Here is a 17,794-nt window from a genome sequence, read left to right on the forward strand (position 1 = left end):
GCCGTGCCGGTCTCTGCAGGCAAGAGTGACAGGGCGCTCCACTGCCATGTTTTAAAGGGGTCATTCCCAGCTCCACAGACTTCCCTGTATATTCTAACCACAGAGATCCAGCGACTAGCAGTTCTTCATAGGTGGGCTCCAAACACCATGGCTGGGAGATGGTTAGAGAGGGATGAACAAGCTTTAATTAAATCTGAGCCAACGCTAACTTTAGCCTAACCCCCTTTCCGGTCTCCAACTAACTCCCTTCCCACTCACATGCCGCACACCTACTCCCCTAGTCCCGTTCCAGCTCCTCTCTCATTTCCATCAGGACACAGAGAGCAACATCCCACCACACAGGCTGGCCTCCCTGTGCATCCGGCCACAGCAGAAGCAGGAGATGGTGGGAATATACCAAGGGAGCCTGAATGTGCACAGTTCCCAGGCTCACATGCCTAGACTGCTGGGTGCTGAGCTGACCAGAGCCCTAGGAGGCTGACTTAGTCCCAGTCCAGACCCAAACACCTATCAATTTGTTTATGGGGCGCGGGGGCTCCCAACCACCTAACCCCAGCCTCTCCATGCCACCTCAGTGCCTTGCTGGCTCTGCGCGTGCTTTCCTTACATCTGTAGCAATCCATGTGCTTTTTCAGCCCCTTACATCTCTTATCCTAGCTCTTACCATACACTTTAGCAAGTAGGATTTTCTTGTTTGAGTATTTCTTTCAGGTTACTGTGTAGCAAGTAGGTCTCTGTGAAGGTTGAATAGCTGCATGCTGCCGGGAACAGCCGGTAATTTGATGGCATGGCTCTTTTGTAAATAGCATCCCACGTAGACTATGTGCTGTGTATGGTGTTTTGTTACCTGTTTCAATTGTCTTACCCAAGAGATCTTGGAAAACTAAATAATAAACTGGATGCTTCATTCACTAAACCGAAGAGGACAGAGAGTGACTTCATGTAGTGGCACGTGGGTGTTGGATAAATCCACTCGGCAAGGTGACCACAGGAAAGCATGGTAGATATTTGGAAAATGTCTCCAGCAAGGGCACTCCATACTGGCCTAACCCTGCTCCCATGGGAGCAGAAAAAGTCCAACGCTGAACACATTCTCACCTCCCGCCCTACATGACTGGCACTGGAGTGCCAGGAGTGTTCAGCACCAAGGACAGAGACTACAGGAGAAGAGCACCGATTGACGGCTGTGTGTGGCGGGCAGGAAGGAGGGGCTGTTTAAATGCTTCTCAACTTCGCTGAGGACTCTTTTGCTCCTTCCCTTTAAGCCTAATTAAGGCAGTGGCCCATTCACATGGCACATACTGTGTCAGGCTCACACATGGCTGGACACAGGGGCAAAGAGCAGGGACCAATTGCACCTAGCACAGTGGTCTCCTGGTCCACGATTGGGGTGACCACAATCTGACTAAGCCCTTGGGGTGGCTGTGGAGGTGCTGGCCATGGGGAGCCCACTTTAATGTCACAACTTCCATCTCCTCTGTGCTCTTTGGTCAGCTTATCCCATCAGCTCTCTTTGCCCACTGATTCTATTGTAGGGCAACAAATCCTCATATCTACATGCACATGTGGACACTGAAGGCCAGGAGTTCAAAGCCACATAGACTGGTGTCAATACTGTGGTGTCATATCCACCATTCCTGCCCCTCTGCCACCTGGCACATTGCCCAGTGCTGCCTAATAGCATTGGCACAGCAGAGCCCCCAGTGCACACTTCGCACGCGTAACCCATGCCTCCACAGTCTACCCTCCTCTCCCACCCTGACCTGCTGGATCCTTGGGCTTTATACTAAAGGCTTCATGCCATGTGGCCCTGGAGCTCCTACCCTGCAAGCACAGACAGTGAAATGACCTGCTTTGGCCATCCAGGAGAGAAGAGCGGAGGTTGGGTGAGATCAGGACCAAGCTGGAGGACACAATACTTAATTCTCATGGGTCCAGAAACACTGAGCCTCCTGCAGTCCCTGGAGGCTGGGCTCTCTATCTATGTGTTGTCTCACATGGCTGATTCAGAGAGAGCTGCCTTTTGTAGCCGTAAGGAGTGAGGCTGTGTGGTGGGATAGGGAGTGAGGTGGAAGGGACTAGAAATTCCAGAGGTGACCAAATGCAGGCAAAGCTGGGGTCAATGCAGGAAGACATGGAGCAAGATGGGAATGGGGACATGGGACCTGCCTCCCATTGTCACATTCTAGTGCTCTTCATTGTTCACCGACTCCACCTAGCATCTATTATTGCCTGCACAGCTAGCCCAGTTCCTTCTCGAGTGTCCCTTCCTTCCTCTCACTCAATTTGCTTCAGCTGCTTCCCTTATGGTGTGTCCATCACATGCAGCGGTTGCTCTCATTAACTCCATCAGCACAGAATAAAGCACCTGGGCCTGTTTTTAACTCTCTCTTGCCTGCCATTTCATCAGAACCAGCTGCTCACCAGGCTTTGCAAGTTTCTTTCCCTCGCCTGCCTGTATTGCATGCTTGGCCAACAAAACCCCCTTCAGATTCCAGCTCTGCTGTATGGTAGCTGGAAAGCACTAATAGAGTGATGACAGGCTCAGCTTAACACATCGGTGGGCTGACAGGATCACTCTCCACCTCCACCAGGGCCAAGGTGCAATGCTTCCCTGGGTTGAGGAGGTAATTCCACTGTGCACAGCAGCAAGGGAGGGAGCCCCCCAGAATCATGGCTATGCCCAGAAAGGCTGGAGATGAAAGGAAATGCCTCCTCTTGTTTCCAGAAGCACACTCTAGTATGTCCTAGTGTTCTTGGGTGAGAAGAATGTGATAAGAATGGTAAGTTCCTGCCATATCCTTGGGAAACCTTATTGAAATCCATGCAAGTATCTTTGCGGTCCATTGTATTAAATAAATGGTTTACGTATTATTGTGGGCTGGGATCCTATGTAACCTCTCGAGGGGGCAGATGTGACAGATACAAGACCTGGCGGCTCAAAAGGACTATACCGAACAACGGGCCAGACAAGAACAGAACAAACAGCGTGAAGCGGTTTTCCTGGGGCATCTCTAGGGCGAGGTGAATGCAAATTCCCCACCTTGGGTTATGCCAAAACCCCAGCCTTTCAAAGCTACATCCTGAGGAGTGGGCCATTGTCTGCTGATCACCCGGTACATGAGTAGCCCCGTATGCCTCCGACATTCCTCACCTGGGGCGCAAAGCAGAAATCAGAAAGGCAAAGAGAGTCCTTAAGCAGCTGAGCTCCCAGTGCTGCCCACCAGGGGCCTGATGCTGCCAGTGCTTCGGGGTCACCGCCGCCGAACGCTGCTTGTGGAGAAAGTGCAGTGCTCCCGGAGACACACAGCTCACAACTCTGACCCATCGCCCGCCCCCAGGGTGACCCCTTGTTTGACTAAGACAAGGCCGTGTGCAATATCCTCCCGCCCCCAGTCCGTTCCCTTTCTTCCTCACCTCAGCCTGCCACCTTATCCCTGATCCAGTCTCCAGGTCCTCATGGGTCTCTCCCACAGGTTCTTGTAGCTCACTCCCAAGCATCGTGGTCCTTGGGTGGCAGCTGTTCCAGGGGAGCCATGAAAAGCTGCCCTGAGCTGGTCTCAGCTGGGCGTCATCTCCATTTGTGGGATGGCTGCTGGCCTGGCTCCATAGCTGAGGTCACTGAGCACATGGCCTCCTAAAGTCTTCACCTGCAAGAAAACTCAGCCATGAGTGACAGCTGGGGACCGGGGCAGAGTGGGTTCTTGGCAGCACGACCTGTGTTAATGTGCTGATGGTCGGTAAGTGGCTGGCTATTGATGAGGTGTCCAGCTAAAGAGTTAGTAAGACACTAAATCAGCCCATTGATCCTGGTGAGATCGATGGTGCTACAGACCTGATCACTGCAACGGGCAATTAACATCCTCTGGAATGAGCTGCCTTCATGTAACATCAAACGCTTCAACGGACAAATCCAATCGGCCCACTGAACCGGGCCCTCCCACTGCAGGGACTACACGTCTGCGTGGTCCACGTGGATACCCGGAGTGGGCACACAGACCCTGCTCTAGCACCTTGATGTACAAGAAGTCCCCAGTCTCCCCCCACAGCTGGGTCTCCCATCTCACTGGGTTGAGTTGGGGCTCCGGGGGCAGCATGTGCCACCCTGGGAGAAGAATTCTTATAGATGAACTAGAACAATAGAAATTTTAATCCCCTTCCCCAGCCCCCATTAATTCTTGTTTACTTGGGCACTCACCTCTCCCACTAGCCTTCCCCAAAACATGTAAAATGGGAAGAGGGATCAGGGGTTCCACACTTCTGGCTCCAACCTCCTCCCCCTGTGCCAACGAATTGCCAACGGAGTAAGTCCTTTGAGGACTGGGCAGGAGTTACCTGGGACTCACCTCACTGGAACAACCCCAGGGACTGCCTGTCTGCAAAGCCCACGGCGGTGGGGGACCCCAGAAAGAACCATGCCTTTAGCCAGTCCCAAAATGCTCAGGCCAGATCCTGGGGGGCAGGAATGTTTGGGAGGAGGAGGGAGAAGCATGTTTCACCCTGCTGCCTTGAAATGCTAAGGCCAGCTCTGTGCCAAGCCCATTGATTGCTCTAGGAGAGTAACCCCAAATAATCTTTAATGTTATTATGCAGGCAGCACATATCCCACTTTGGGGCATCTGGGGCAAGGGATGGAGGGAGTCCAAACTACCACACCCCTTATAGGTGCATGTCCATGCAACCAGACAACACAGCAGCAGCAAGGAAAAGCTGATGACCCCACTGAAGTCAAATGGTGGATGAGCAGACGTCTCCTGGGCAGGCTTTAGCCCTGATCCCCACTGCCTCCTGAGGCATCTTACAGGTCTCTGAGGAGCTGCCCCTATCATGTGGGCTTGGGCTGGGAGGACGCCACTCACCCACCTTTTAGTAGACACTGGGGTAAAAAAAAAATAGACAATTGTGGGAATCACGTCAGTTCTGCTTGGCCTCAGGGCCCCTGGAAGGTGCTAATCCCACTGCAGAGGGCTGACAAATCTGATCTAAGCCATGCATCTCTCACCTGCCCCAAGGCCTCTGATACAAGCCCTGCACACACCTATGCAGGAGGAAGCTGCTGTCCATGCTCAGCTCAAGCTCTCAACAAACGAAGGCTCAGCCAGAATCCATCCCCACCCCTCATGCATCACACGGTGGGGGCTGGGGGGTAGCAGTGAGTCCGTAGCCACATGCTGCCATCACTCCTGCATGGGACAAGAGGGCCAAACAAACAGAGGGGCAGGAATCCCCCCTTCTTTAGGCTGGAGCCAAGGAGCAATGATATCACAAGCAGGATTACAGCTGTAAAATGTAATCCAGCCTGGTAATCACTTACTTAGGGAAGGATCCACTTAGCTGTACGGTGTGGCCAGGTTCACAACCCAAGAGTCTCCGTGCTGGCCTGTGCTCAGAGTGCCTCATCTCCAGACCCAGCAGGCTGGGGTCCATCCTCCTAACTGGCACCAGCTGCCCCCTCGCTGGTAGCCTTAGCAGAAAGGGCAATGGCTGTGTGAGCCGCAGAGACCGAACTCCCCTTCGAAGCTAGCACAAGTAAGTTAAGCTAGCAGGACGTTGCTACATGTGATCTGAGCTTGGTGGCTGGCACGAGTCTCCACTGGTGCTGCAATGGCCACACTGCTATCCTGAGTCTGCGACTACCCGGCTGGGTGCCTCATTCCCAGCTGCAGTGTAGACAAACCCACTGAGGCCTGGGAACAAAGACAGGCAGCGCCTCTAGCTTGGGCTGGACCCTGCTGCCCAACTGCCCGATACTCACGCTGGTCTCTGAGCTGAGCAGCCTGCCTCACCTGCATGTGGAAACCCGTGCTGAACCCCAGCCTGTGCTTCCCACCCCCGGGGGATTCCCCGCTCATCCCAACCACCAGGCTGGGAACCGACAGGGGGCAGAGGAGGGGGGCAGGCAGAACGAGTGACGGCACTCGGTAGGGCAAAAGCTGCTGCAGGAGGCAGGGATCTGTTCTGCTGCAAGAGGAGGGGGAAGGAGTTGGGATGGGGCCCGAGAGAGGTTCTGTGGGCTCCTGGGGCCCACAGCCCATGCTAGGAGTCCCAGGCTTTCAAGATGGGTCAACAGTGGTGCTGGTACCAAGGTGTTTGGAGCTGATCCCGACCATGGCAATCCCTGAGCACAGCCTGGCTCGGTGCCTAGGGGAAGTGATATTAGGCTGGGCCTTGCTGCTTAAGCAGCGAGCATCCTGTGCGTTTGTTCCCAAGTAGCACTCATTCAAGCCTGTGTTCTGGGCTGGTCCAATAAATGCTGGCACAGGGACACTCGCCAGTGAGCCCCGTGTGGCCAAGGGAGCACACTCCTCACCCCAGAATCCCCAGCAGCCCTAGGGATGTCAAGTCAGACTGGCCCAAGTGTGACCCCAGCCTCTGGTCCCATGACCACTAGAATCCCCATCAGCGGGGATGGGAGTTGGTGCCTCCAGTGCAAGGAGCTACGTACTCAAGGCCCTGGCCCTCTCCAAGCAAGATCTCAGGGACTTCCTCAAAGGAAAAGGTCAACAAGATCCAACATGAGCTCCCTGTCCTCTCCTTCCCAATGCCAAGCTCAATCTACTTGACTTCTAACCTGACCCTTGGTTCTCACCCCTCCCAGCTACTGACTATCCTCCCCCACAACCTCACCCCCTCCTGTTCCTCCACTTTGGGCTCTTGTTCTGTACAGGTCTGTCCCCCACATGCTATGAGCATGTTCGATCTTCCCCATCCGGCTCTCCAGCTTCCATCCCTTCCCCCATAACTCCTCTAACCCCCCAGCTACAACCATTGCCTCCCGTTCCTCTCCACTAGGAACCGCTCTCCCGGGAACCATACTGTTCTACTAAGCACGGGCTGGTAGATAGTCTGCTATTGACCGCCACATGACGTTAAACAAGTCACCCCTCCACTTTGTTTCTCCATCTGTATGGGGAGACCACTACTGACCTTTCTAAGTTACTCATTTGTACGACAAACACCACAGTAGTGACAGTGCAGAGAATTAGACCTAACTCTCCTTCAGTGTAAGAGCCACTAGACTATGGTGTCTCCCTCAATACAAGGGTTAAGTATTATTGAAATACTGCCCAACTGTTACGGTATTAACACATATCTGCTCCAAGGGCAGGCCCCACATGGAAAGTCGGGCACCAAGGTTGCACAAGGGGTACTGCTCTCTTTCTTCAAGGTTAAGCTTTTCCCTTCTAGACAATTTGGAAAAGTTCAGAGCACAGGGAAAGTTGGAGACGTTTCCTTGAGATCGCGAGCCTGGATTTTCCTCTCAAAAAAATCAATAAATCTGAATCTAATCTACTAATAAAGGTTTAATGAGGACATAATGTTGATGGAACAGAACATTGTTGCAGAATAATCGCTCCCAGCTGCTCCGTGAATGTGCAGACAAAGCCTTGATCCTATGACAATGTCCCTATTATAATAACTTTCTTTCTGTTAGGCCAAATGCTTGGAAGGATTTCATCTCCACTCTCCGAGGGGGGTTGGTGCAGCAGAGAGCCAGTCGCCCGCTGATCCTAATTTAATTTAGCCACTGCCCAATTCCAGGGAACAATTTTCTAACTTTCTAAACAAACGTCTATAGGAAAACGCTTCATGGTAAAGCAGCCCCCAGAGGCTGTTGATCAAGGTTTGATCTTAGACCATCCTCACATAACCTGCCGTGGCAATATCTTAGCCCCGAGTTTGCTGACATTGTGTGTTCCAGTTGGCACATCTGTTTTTCCTTCAGCCGATCCGAGACAGCCATCAAAGAGCCTTTTGGAAAGTTAAACTGGTTTCTGGCTGGGATTTTAATGCTCCCTGATTAGGGCTCATTCACCCAGAAGTCTGACTGGCTGTTCCAGATTCCACTGGGGCTAAAGCAACATGCTATTTAGGTCACCCCTTCTATCCAGGACTGCTCCATGCTCACCACAATGCAAAGTCAGCGTCAGGTCCGGCCCTCGAGTGGGACATCATCTTGTGGGCAACTTCAGTACCCGATGGCTCTAGCACATTGATGTGGTGGCACAAGCCCCAGCCCAAACATGGGCTTGGCAAGGCGGGCTTTCGATGTCTCTGCTGCAAAGCAGAGAAGCAAAGAATCCACTGGCCTTTTAAGAGCCATATTCTTCCCCCAGCTAAACTCACCAGCAAAAGTCTAGCGTGGTTCACTGCAGCCAAGGCCCAGTGGAAAAAGGATCCTAATTCTTCTCTCCCGCTCCGCAGCAATCCTGCCACCCTGATGCTCACTGCCAGACTCAACCCCCCACTGCATCCTTCCTTAGCGGCAGTGAGGGGCCATTAATTAATTGCCCACAGCTGGCCCATCCCTGCTACCCAGCAAAACTCTGCACTCAAGGCAAGCAGCTGTCCTCCTTCCTCCAGTTAGGGGAGTGTTAACCCCTTGTCTACCAGCCTTTGCTTGGGTCTATGCTCCTCAGCCGCACTAGGTGTCTCATATCTGCTGCAATGCCAACCCCACCCCACCATGCTGGTAGATGGGACTGGAAGGAGGGGGCATCTGTTGTCCAATTATCATTTACTGGGGGGCTTCATCATGCCTTTTCCCCATCCTATTGATGGATCCATTTTTATCCAGAGACTGATGGGCCCAGAAAGATCCCAGGATGCTGAGCAGTTGGGCACCCATCCAGCTACACAGGGTTTCCTGGATCCCTCTCCATCTGGTTTCTGACCTGGCTGGGGACCTGAGGCCAGGCTAGTATCCACGACTGCTGCCCACCTTCTGGCTGTGGTCCAGGGTAAGGTGCGAATGCTGGTTTCAACCATCAGCCTTTGCAGTTGATGGACACAGGGAATCAGTTGACTTGTGTGTGGGATGGGGGACGGGTAGTCGTTCATGCAGCGAGCCTGTGTATTCCCCATAGACTTCCAGTACCCATAGATCCCTGTATCACACCAGCCTGTCAGCTCCTCCTCTAGGCAATGAGGCCGTGGCCCCCTGCATGCGAAAACTGCCATTGAAACAAGTACCTGTCGAGTACCAGAGCAGAGGCTCCAACCTCCCTAGCTCTCACCCCCCATAGCTTCCTTTCTGCTACTGCAGCCCAGCCAGCATGGACTTCGGCTTGGCACATGCTGCTGTCCCCTCTACCCCGAAGGCGCATTTCACAGCCCCGCACTCTGTGCCCCGGGTCACAGGGCTGCCCCCTCCCCACACCCAGGACTCTGCAATCTGAGGGAGCCCGGGGGAGGTGGGAAACAAACTCATTTCTCTGGATGCTGCAGTCAGAGCTTAACGGCTCAGACTCCAGGGCAGCTGGCTCTAAACTGCGCAGCAGCCGACTGGGAATGTTAAGGGAGCACTGGGTCAGTTAATGCTAATAAACACCTACCCACGGGCCTGCTCGTCTCCCGCCGGGCCTTCGCCAGCAGGCCAGAGCCTTTGCACACCATTGCTCCCCTTCCCCACACGGTGGCAGTGGAGCCCAGTGTTTCTCGGGAGCGGGACGGGAGAGTTGCAGGGAGAAGGGTCTCAAAGGAGCAGCCATGCCAGCGTGACTGACCAGAGGAGAGAAAGCACTCTGGGCCATGCTGGTGCCTGCAGGTGCTGGAGCCAGCCAGGGCTGCTGGGCAGAGCTGGGCAATATGGTCTGGTGGCAAAACCTGGAACTAGCCTCTGCAGCTCGGGTAACCCACAGGGCGACCCCCGAAATAGCAAAACAAACCAGCTCGCGTAGCCCACAGGACAACCCTACAATAACCAGCCCCATAGAGGCCTCAGCAGTACAACCTCTCCACAAAGGGGCTCAGCATGGCAAGCGCCATGGAGCTGCTTGGAGGCCTGACCCCTTCAGCCCAGCATGTGTTCACAAGGACCTGGGTGTTTAACCCAGCCTGAGCCCCCTCCCTCAGCGCCCCTGCCTGTGCGGAGAGCTGGGTGGTCTCCGGGAGGAATGTGGGTCACTCCAGCAGGAATATAAATAGTCTGCATTCCTTCCAGCACAAGGCAGCCGCGCTTCTGTCCCAAGGACCTCTGCTAATAGGCAAACGAGCCCCAAGGATTTTATAGCCATTGTGTGTGGGATCCTAGTGGATTATGGTGCTGCGGGTGTGTGTATGGAATTAAGGGGACATGAGAGCGAGGGCTGCAGCCTGGATTTAATGCAGCATAAACCAGGGGCTAGAGCCCAAGGAGTGAGACCCGCTGGAAACAAGCCTGCCCAGCCATTTGCTTGGGCTGGAATTATGCCACCTCGCGTGGGCTTTGCTCAGGCAAAAGCCCCCCGTGGGGACGGCAAAAGCTTTCTCCGAGTAGCCATGGTGAAGTTTGAGGCCTGTGGAAAGACTCGTTGAGATGCTGGACTGCAGGGGCCAGGCTGGGGCAACCTCCAAAGCTTGGGATCAAGCCTTTAGGCCGAGATTTTTCCAAAAATGACTCATGATTCTGGGCACTCGACTTGGGGACCTGGTTTTCCAACTGGGCTGAGCACCTGCCCTTTCAGGTGTCCCATTGCTCAGCACGCAAAATCACTAGGCACTTGGGAAATTCTGGCCTTCCCTCTGAGGGCCTGATTGTGAAAGGTGCTGAGCACAGGCCTCCCATGCAGAGACAAAGCGGTCATGCTTCACATAGCACCTTGCATGGGCGCTATCCCCAAATGCTTCGGCATGAAGACTGACATGACATGACACCAATGTTAAGAGGAATGGCCCACCAGAGAAGAAAACAGGTCCCCAAATGAGGTGATGCGACGCAGGCAGGCTGTTCTGAACGGGAGAAGTTGCAGAGGAGAAAGCCATTGCACCAACCTGTATAACTGCATGAAGGGACAAGTGCAAGGTGGCAGGGAGAAGAGTAGGAAGAATCAAGCCCCACTGAAGGGCGGGGAGAGACCAAGTCCATGGAGGGAGCTTTGGGCTGTCTGGGCGTGGAGTTTGGGGCAGGACGCGCCTCGCCTCGTTTACAGCGACGCAGGGCCTTGGAACACAACGTGCTTTGCTGGGGCACAGGATAATGACTACGTATTTCATCAATCATTTAAAATATAAATAGCACTTTACATTAAGTGACACTAATTGCCCTGGAGCTTCCCCGTAATTAACATTTAACCGTATTTTAATTTCCCATAACTCCCCGGACTGGCTCGGCAGCCCTGGCTCGGGTACGGCCCGTCGGCTCATGTGTCGCACCAGGCCATGCAAAGGCAGTGGCAGCCTAGCAGGTGCTCGGGCAGCTGCTCCCTCTGCTGGGAGAGCTTGGTGCTAATTACCAAGAGGCAGCTTCCTCCTTAGTGACACTCTCTCAAGTGTTAAGCTAGGGTTTCACACTCCAAACCAGAGATGAGGGCAGGGGGGAGTTATTTGCACATGGGGACACTGAGTCCCATACATGGAGCCTGCAGAGAGCAGTATGGAGGGGCTATAGGAGCATCACCTCTCCCCACAAACCGACATGAGCAGGGGGCTTTATAACCAAGTGCCCCAAGGGGCCTTCCCACACTGCTCTTGCTTCCCAGGGCCTCGTGCTGGAGGGGAGGGAGGCAGAGGGAGGAAAAAGCAGAGAGAAAATATATTAATTACAGCCCCTGCCTCACCCCATGATGGGATTGTATCGAGCTGCTAAATAAGAGCATGAGTGCAGCATGCCATAGAGTTTGCAACTAGATAAAAGGAGTGCAGGCTTTGCTGTTAATGTAGTCAGTAAATAAATAAAGGAGGGTTTAAGCTTAGTGTACAGCAATCAGTTTAGAACTACAGGATAATTAACACAGCAGGGGGCCAGAGTACTCTATAGTCAGGTTTAAATGAACGAGTTCACTTTCATTGAAGCAAACTTGCTCAGCTCCCTGGTGAGCCCAGAACACATTTAGAAGAGCCAGCAAAGGCGGCTGAGATCCAAGGCGCGTGCAGGCCTCCAGGCTCGTGCACACAGACTTTTACACACGATGAACCAAGAGAGAATAGACACACATGCGCCCGGGCTGGACAGGCACACACACACACACGACAAAAACCACAGACCCTTCCCTCCTTCCCCCCAATGCCTTCCCCAGGTTACCTTCCTGTAACAGTCTCCCCAAGACTTTATTCCCTTTACCTCCAACTCCTTTCTTAACTCCATCTCCCTCAGGGCCTACCTGGGGGCGGCCCTGTTCCTCCTTGTGCTGGCCATTTCCTCGCTGCTGTGTTCACTCATTCAGTGCCAGGAATCGGTTTTATTCTGATACCAGATTAACCAGATCCCAATAAACACGTTGGATGGGAACTAGACTGGCGCTGTTTCCTCCCCCCTTTGTGCAGAGGGAGCCAAACTGGGGGATTGAGCCTTTCTAAAAATTGACCTGGCCCAGTTGGGAGATTCCCCATGGAATTCCCCTCTTTAGCCTCCTTTTGTGTTGGCTTAACTCTTGTCTGCCTGGTTGAGGCCAGACTGTTCCCTGCTCCCGGAGAGGTCATGCTGATTGGAAGAGCATGGTAAAGTGGTCTGAGTCATTGAAGAGGCTAAGCGGTCTGTTCCTAGCTCTGCTAGGCAGCCTTGGGCAAGGCAACTAGATGGTGATGTTCCAAAGTCTGATTGCAGGAGGTTCCCAGGTCTGGGGCTTTGCCTCAGCTCCCTGAAATCCAGAGCTTCTGAGCATCGGCCAGGCCAATCAAAGCTGATGGCAGCTCTGGGTGCTTGGCCAAGCTGAAAGCTCAATCCTAAGGTGGATTGGGTTGGGCATCAACAAAACCAAAACACCTGAAATATTGGCTGCTTCTTGCCTCAGTTTCCCCATTATGTGAAATGACAGATGGCAGCAAACAGTTTTATAAAGCACTTTAGTTTGCTGGCTGATACACTGGGGCTCTGCACCTCGAGACAGTGTGTAATTTAAAAGGGGAAAAAAGTGTCCAGCAGAGTATTTGGGGCCTGATGCTCTTTCACACCAAAGCCCCTTTATGGCACACTGGCAGCGTAAAGGGGTCTTTTGTGGGGAAGTACGGTAATTTCCCACAGTTTAAGGCCCCTTTACTTTGCTGGGGTGCTGCAAAGGGATTTCAGAGTAAAGCAGCATCAGGCCCTTTCTGTTTATTTGTATCTTGCACTGTTTAGTGTTTTTCTTAACATCTCAACTCTTGGAGTCCTGTGATTACATAAGAAACAACTTCCATTGAAAACCATACATTTCTAGCCTCCCTGGTTCAGAGAAGAGTGAGAACACGTGACCACAGGAGACCCCAAAGGGTCCAACCCCAGTAGGCAAATTGCCCACAGCTATTATTCCTTGGGTTAAAAATGGCACGATTTTTAACCGTCTCATGATTTCTGGGGCCCCAAATCATGATTTTTGAAGACCTGAGGTTGCGGACACTGCGAGATAACTGGAGTACACTGTGCGTGTGCCAGAATATCCATGCCACCCTCAGGTGTTTCCTCTCCTCCTGTCCAATAGAAAAAAAGTTTCTATTACAGCCCTTGGGACGTGCAGCTTTCGTTTGGCTCCTCGTCCACTTCTCATGCTGGACAGCAGCACCTTGCTCCTCCTCAGAGCTGTGGCATGAGAAGTTTTTTTTTTGTTTTGTTTTGTTTTGTTTTTTTTTAAATCTGCTGCCAGCTTTCAGTCAACAGGCCAGCTTTGGGGGACTCTTGCACACTCTATAGCAAGCAAAAGTACATTGAAAAGGGAGTCTCGCTCACTCTTTTCTGCTGGGTTGAATGCGGCATGAGCTGCTATTGCAAAGCGGAGGTCACTCGACTTCGTGTGCCCAGGCAAAGTGGACAGGAATCTCTCCTTGTGCACCCCGTGAAGCGTCACTCAGGCATTCGGGGAGAAGATTCCTGAGGCTGGTCAAGCGCTCTTTGCACGTTCCAGTGCATTCCCTTCCCCAGCCCCGAGCTGTGCAGAGCCGCTGGCTGCTCAGCCGCTGAGGCTGTATAAATATGGTTTGAGGGATTTAATGAAGGGCACAAAGCTTTTTCATGCTCGCGCTGTCAGGGCCCCTTTTTATCCATTAGATCATATCTGGGTCAAAGAGCACATAAGGATGGGAAGCCCTCACTGTCACACAAAGCCTATTCAGCAGGGTCGCTATTCACTCACCTCTTCTCACCCATATCCATGGGGCACATGACCCACCCGGAGCACCTAAGCCTCTGCTTTGATGTCATTTAGCAGAAAACTGCTATTAAATGTTGTTTTAAAGATGGAAATCTTGCTGCCCTCCCATCTGTCAAGAGAAAGCTTAAAAGAGGCCTGCTCAGGCAGGGTGCGTGCATTGGAGACACGCACCCAGCATGTTGTGAGGGGCAGCAGAGAAAGCTGAGCAGGGCTGGGGGTTGTGAAAGAAAAAACAAACAGTCTCCGCCCCCTCGCCCCCCCATAAGGAGGCACCTGCCCATTCAGAGAGACGAACAAGTTTGCTTTGCCCAACTTCCAGCATTAGAGAGACCACGAAGGAGCCACAATATCAGAGGCGACAAGGTGTCAGCAGTGACAGCTCCCAGGGACGAAGCCACTCAAACAAGCAGCAGCAATTCCAGCATGTGGACCCAGGACACAGGCTGTGTTGGGAGGGGAGAAGCCTTGTTTGTTATGAAACCACTGGCTTCCCCCGCACAACCCTGGCCTCTTGGGCCTACAAAGCTGAGCTCCCAGGGGCCAGATGAAGAAGGTACATATATTTTTAAATGGTTCTTCACCTTCATTTGCAAGGGAGAAGGGGCGGTGAGTATTTCATGATGTGCAAAAGTTTAGCAGGTTCTTTTTCTCCTCCTCACCAACAGGTCCTGCAATGCAGCCGGACTTCCGCCTAGGAGACAGGTTAGCACCCACCCTGCTGCCCTTGAGCCCTGTGGAAGCAAAAGGAGAGGGAAGTGGAGTCAGATTGTGAGCTCGTTGGGGCAGGAGCCATCAGTTATCTGTTCAGGTAGAGCCTGGCCCGGCGGAAGCTGGAGCTGGTTGAAGCTTCTAGCTGCACATGATACATAAGTGATGAGCAAGAACATTAGCACAGAAGGCCTCTATCGTTTCAGTGCATTGCCAAGGACCAGTGCAGTGTGCAGTAAGCATGGCAGGGCTCCAATTTTATTTGCCATTATAGAGGGAAGGCATTTGATCAGAGAATAACCTGCCAACTCTGTTTTACTTTGAAATCACTATGGTTTACTCTTAATCACAATTTGATTCTCGTTATCTGACCCGGATGGATGGCCAAGGTATCCCAGTCCCCTATAGTTTGAACAGCAGCACCCTCTTTGGTAAGCAATCTTATCTCCAGCTACCGGGCCTGCTTTCCACAGCAATGGGCACAAGACTTCCAACAGCGGCCAGCGATTTATGGTACCCATCTTGAAACACAACGGCGAGTGCTCAGAACATTGGGAAACATCAGCCCCTTTTTAAGGTGTCTCATATTGGGCAGCCAACAAAAATATGGAGGCTCCCAAAATCATGAGCAGCTCTGGAAAATCTTGGCCTTACGCTGTGTGAGAGACTCAGTTTCTCCGCCCATGAAATGGGAGGAAGAAATATTAAGTGGCCATGCGCATGGCAGTGCAGAGAGCACGTTGGTGAGGAGAAGTGAGATCTGAGACCTAAGTATTATTTCTCTAATTGAGCTGTCTTGAAATGATTCGTGGTGATTATTACATCGGAAACACTTGTGTCAGGGAAGAGTGGTTGAGGTCAGTCTCATATTATTTCACCACTATTTCAAGGCAGTGCCTGACCCCCAAACCACCAGAGACAAGAAGGGGAACTGGAAACCATCCTCGTTTATTTTAGAAGCCACAGAGCCCGTTAAAACGGGAACCAGAAGTAGTTTGAGGCTGACATCTGCTGGTATAAAGAAAAAGCAAAACGCTCTCCAGTGCTCTCTGAAAGGTGAAGGCCATTTGTATGGAAATAACATTAGCCTTTCAATCCCGTCCCTTATTTCAGTCCTGTTCAACAGGGATCAGGTAAGGTTTTAGCTCATTCGATGGATTTCTCCTCTTCCTGGCCAGAGAAACATCTGAGCAAAGAATAGAAGGAGGAGGCGGCAGGCAGAGACGACTGAATTAACTTTATTATTTTTTTTTCTAACTGCAGATTCAAGGTATACAACTGAACATTGCTATTTTTCTTATGAGACTTATAAATAAAAATACAAAAAATGTTCACTACAAAAAAATCTACTGTTAGTAGGATGTAAAAAATATTCTCTTTGCTATAGAAGGCACGAACTTCACTTAGTGACACATGGAGAGAAAAAAAACCTGCAGCAGTAAATTCTTTTTTTTTTTTTCCTTTTTTTCTTTTCCTCTGTCAGAAACACTGAAGTTTTACAAAGAAACGCAGCTGAATCTACACAGAATGAAGGCAGATGCGGAGAGCTGCAACTAGGAGACATCACAATTTGGGATTTTTTTTTTTCCTTTTTAAAATTTTTAGCTAACTGCATCTGTGGCTAGAGAATGGACTCACAAGCAGTGCTGCAAAAGAAATGAACGGAACGAGAAAACAAACAGAAGATTTATACAAAAAATAGTAACCAATAATCTGAAAAAAACAACCACCAAAAAACAAAAAATTGGGCACCTTCTAAAATTAGGCTAACAGGAGGTGCTGAGGTAGACAGAACTAGAACATCACTTAATTAAAAACACTAGTTTTAATACAGAGCGATCAGACTGGCACTTGTGCTGTCACAACATACAAGACAAGCAACGAAAACAAGCCTTTGTTTGCTTGGTCCAGAAGGGCAGTTGGTCCTCAGTGCTATAATATACATATATATAATTATATATATATATGGATAGACGTCATGGAGCTTTACCATGGCTTGTTAGCCTTAAAAGATCATGCATACATAACACTATGTGAAACAAATACTATGATGCACACCAAAAGGTTGGTACTCCGCACGGAAGGATGTCATGGGACCAGAGACTGCTCATCAGCCACATTCATTGGAATGATATTTCAAAGCTGTATGTCGGAGGTGAATTTGCTGCCTTTTTTGTCAGCCCTCTTTTCTGTCCTATGGGTTAAAGCAGTCTTGGAATGACACCCACAGAAGCAGATGTCCCAATGAGGGGGGTTGGAGGGGAGGGAAAAGGGGAGAACAATGAGATGTAAGCGGAGTGAAAAATAATAAAAAGCGTTCTCATCTTGTCTGATGAGTTTTCACTCAACAAAAGTTCATGTCTTTAAATTTAAAACATCCCAGTGACCTGATTTTGAACTTTTTGGGTTTGATAGGAAACAAACTTCAGTTTACACAGTGCCAGGTGGTGCAGCCAAAATGTGCCAACACCTAGGATGGTGGGGGAAGAAAGGGTCTTCCAATGGAAAATAAATTGAGCTGGAAAATTAGTTGTTTGCTCCATTGTACCATGACATCCCCCCGCCAGCAGTACCAATTTACTGCAAAAAGGTACCATATACTTGTGAGAAATCGCAGCCATTTTTTTTCTTTTAAATGTGAAAAAACTGTTTTCAGGCACAAAGATTAAACAAGCCATTCTCCAGAGTTACATCCTGGATCGTACTAAATCAGCATCTGTTCTGCTTCCCATTCCCAACACAAAGCAGCAAAGATACGATCAATCCTATGTGTGTGCACACATGAGTGTATGCTTGAATAGATATACATGTATTTTACATATAATGCATAAAAAGGATCTTAATGCTGTGAATTGAGAGACAACACTAACTTTATTCCCAAAACACCACCAGAGACAGCCAGGTATACGTTCAAAACGGATGATGCAAACAGAGTAATGTCTGTGCATATAGGCAGCTTTAGAAGTTTTGATAGAACTGTATAAGGAAGTTACCATTCTAATTCACAAAGAGTACTATATACCGTGATAAGCAGTGCTCAAAAT

Source organism: Lepidochelys olivacea (genome assembly GCF_965140295.1).
Source record: "Lepidochelys olivacea isolate rLepOli2 genome assembly, chromosome: 22".
NCBI lineage: Eukaryota > Metazoa > Chordata > Testudines > Cheloniidae > Lepidochelys > Lepidochelys olivacea.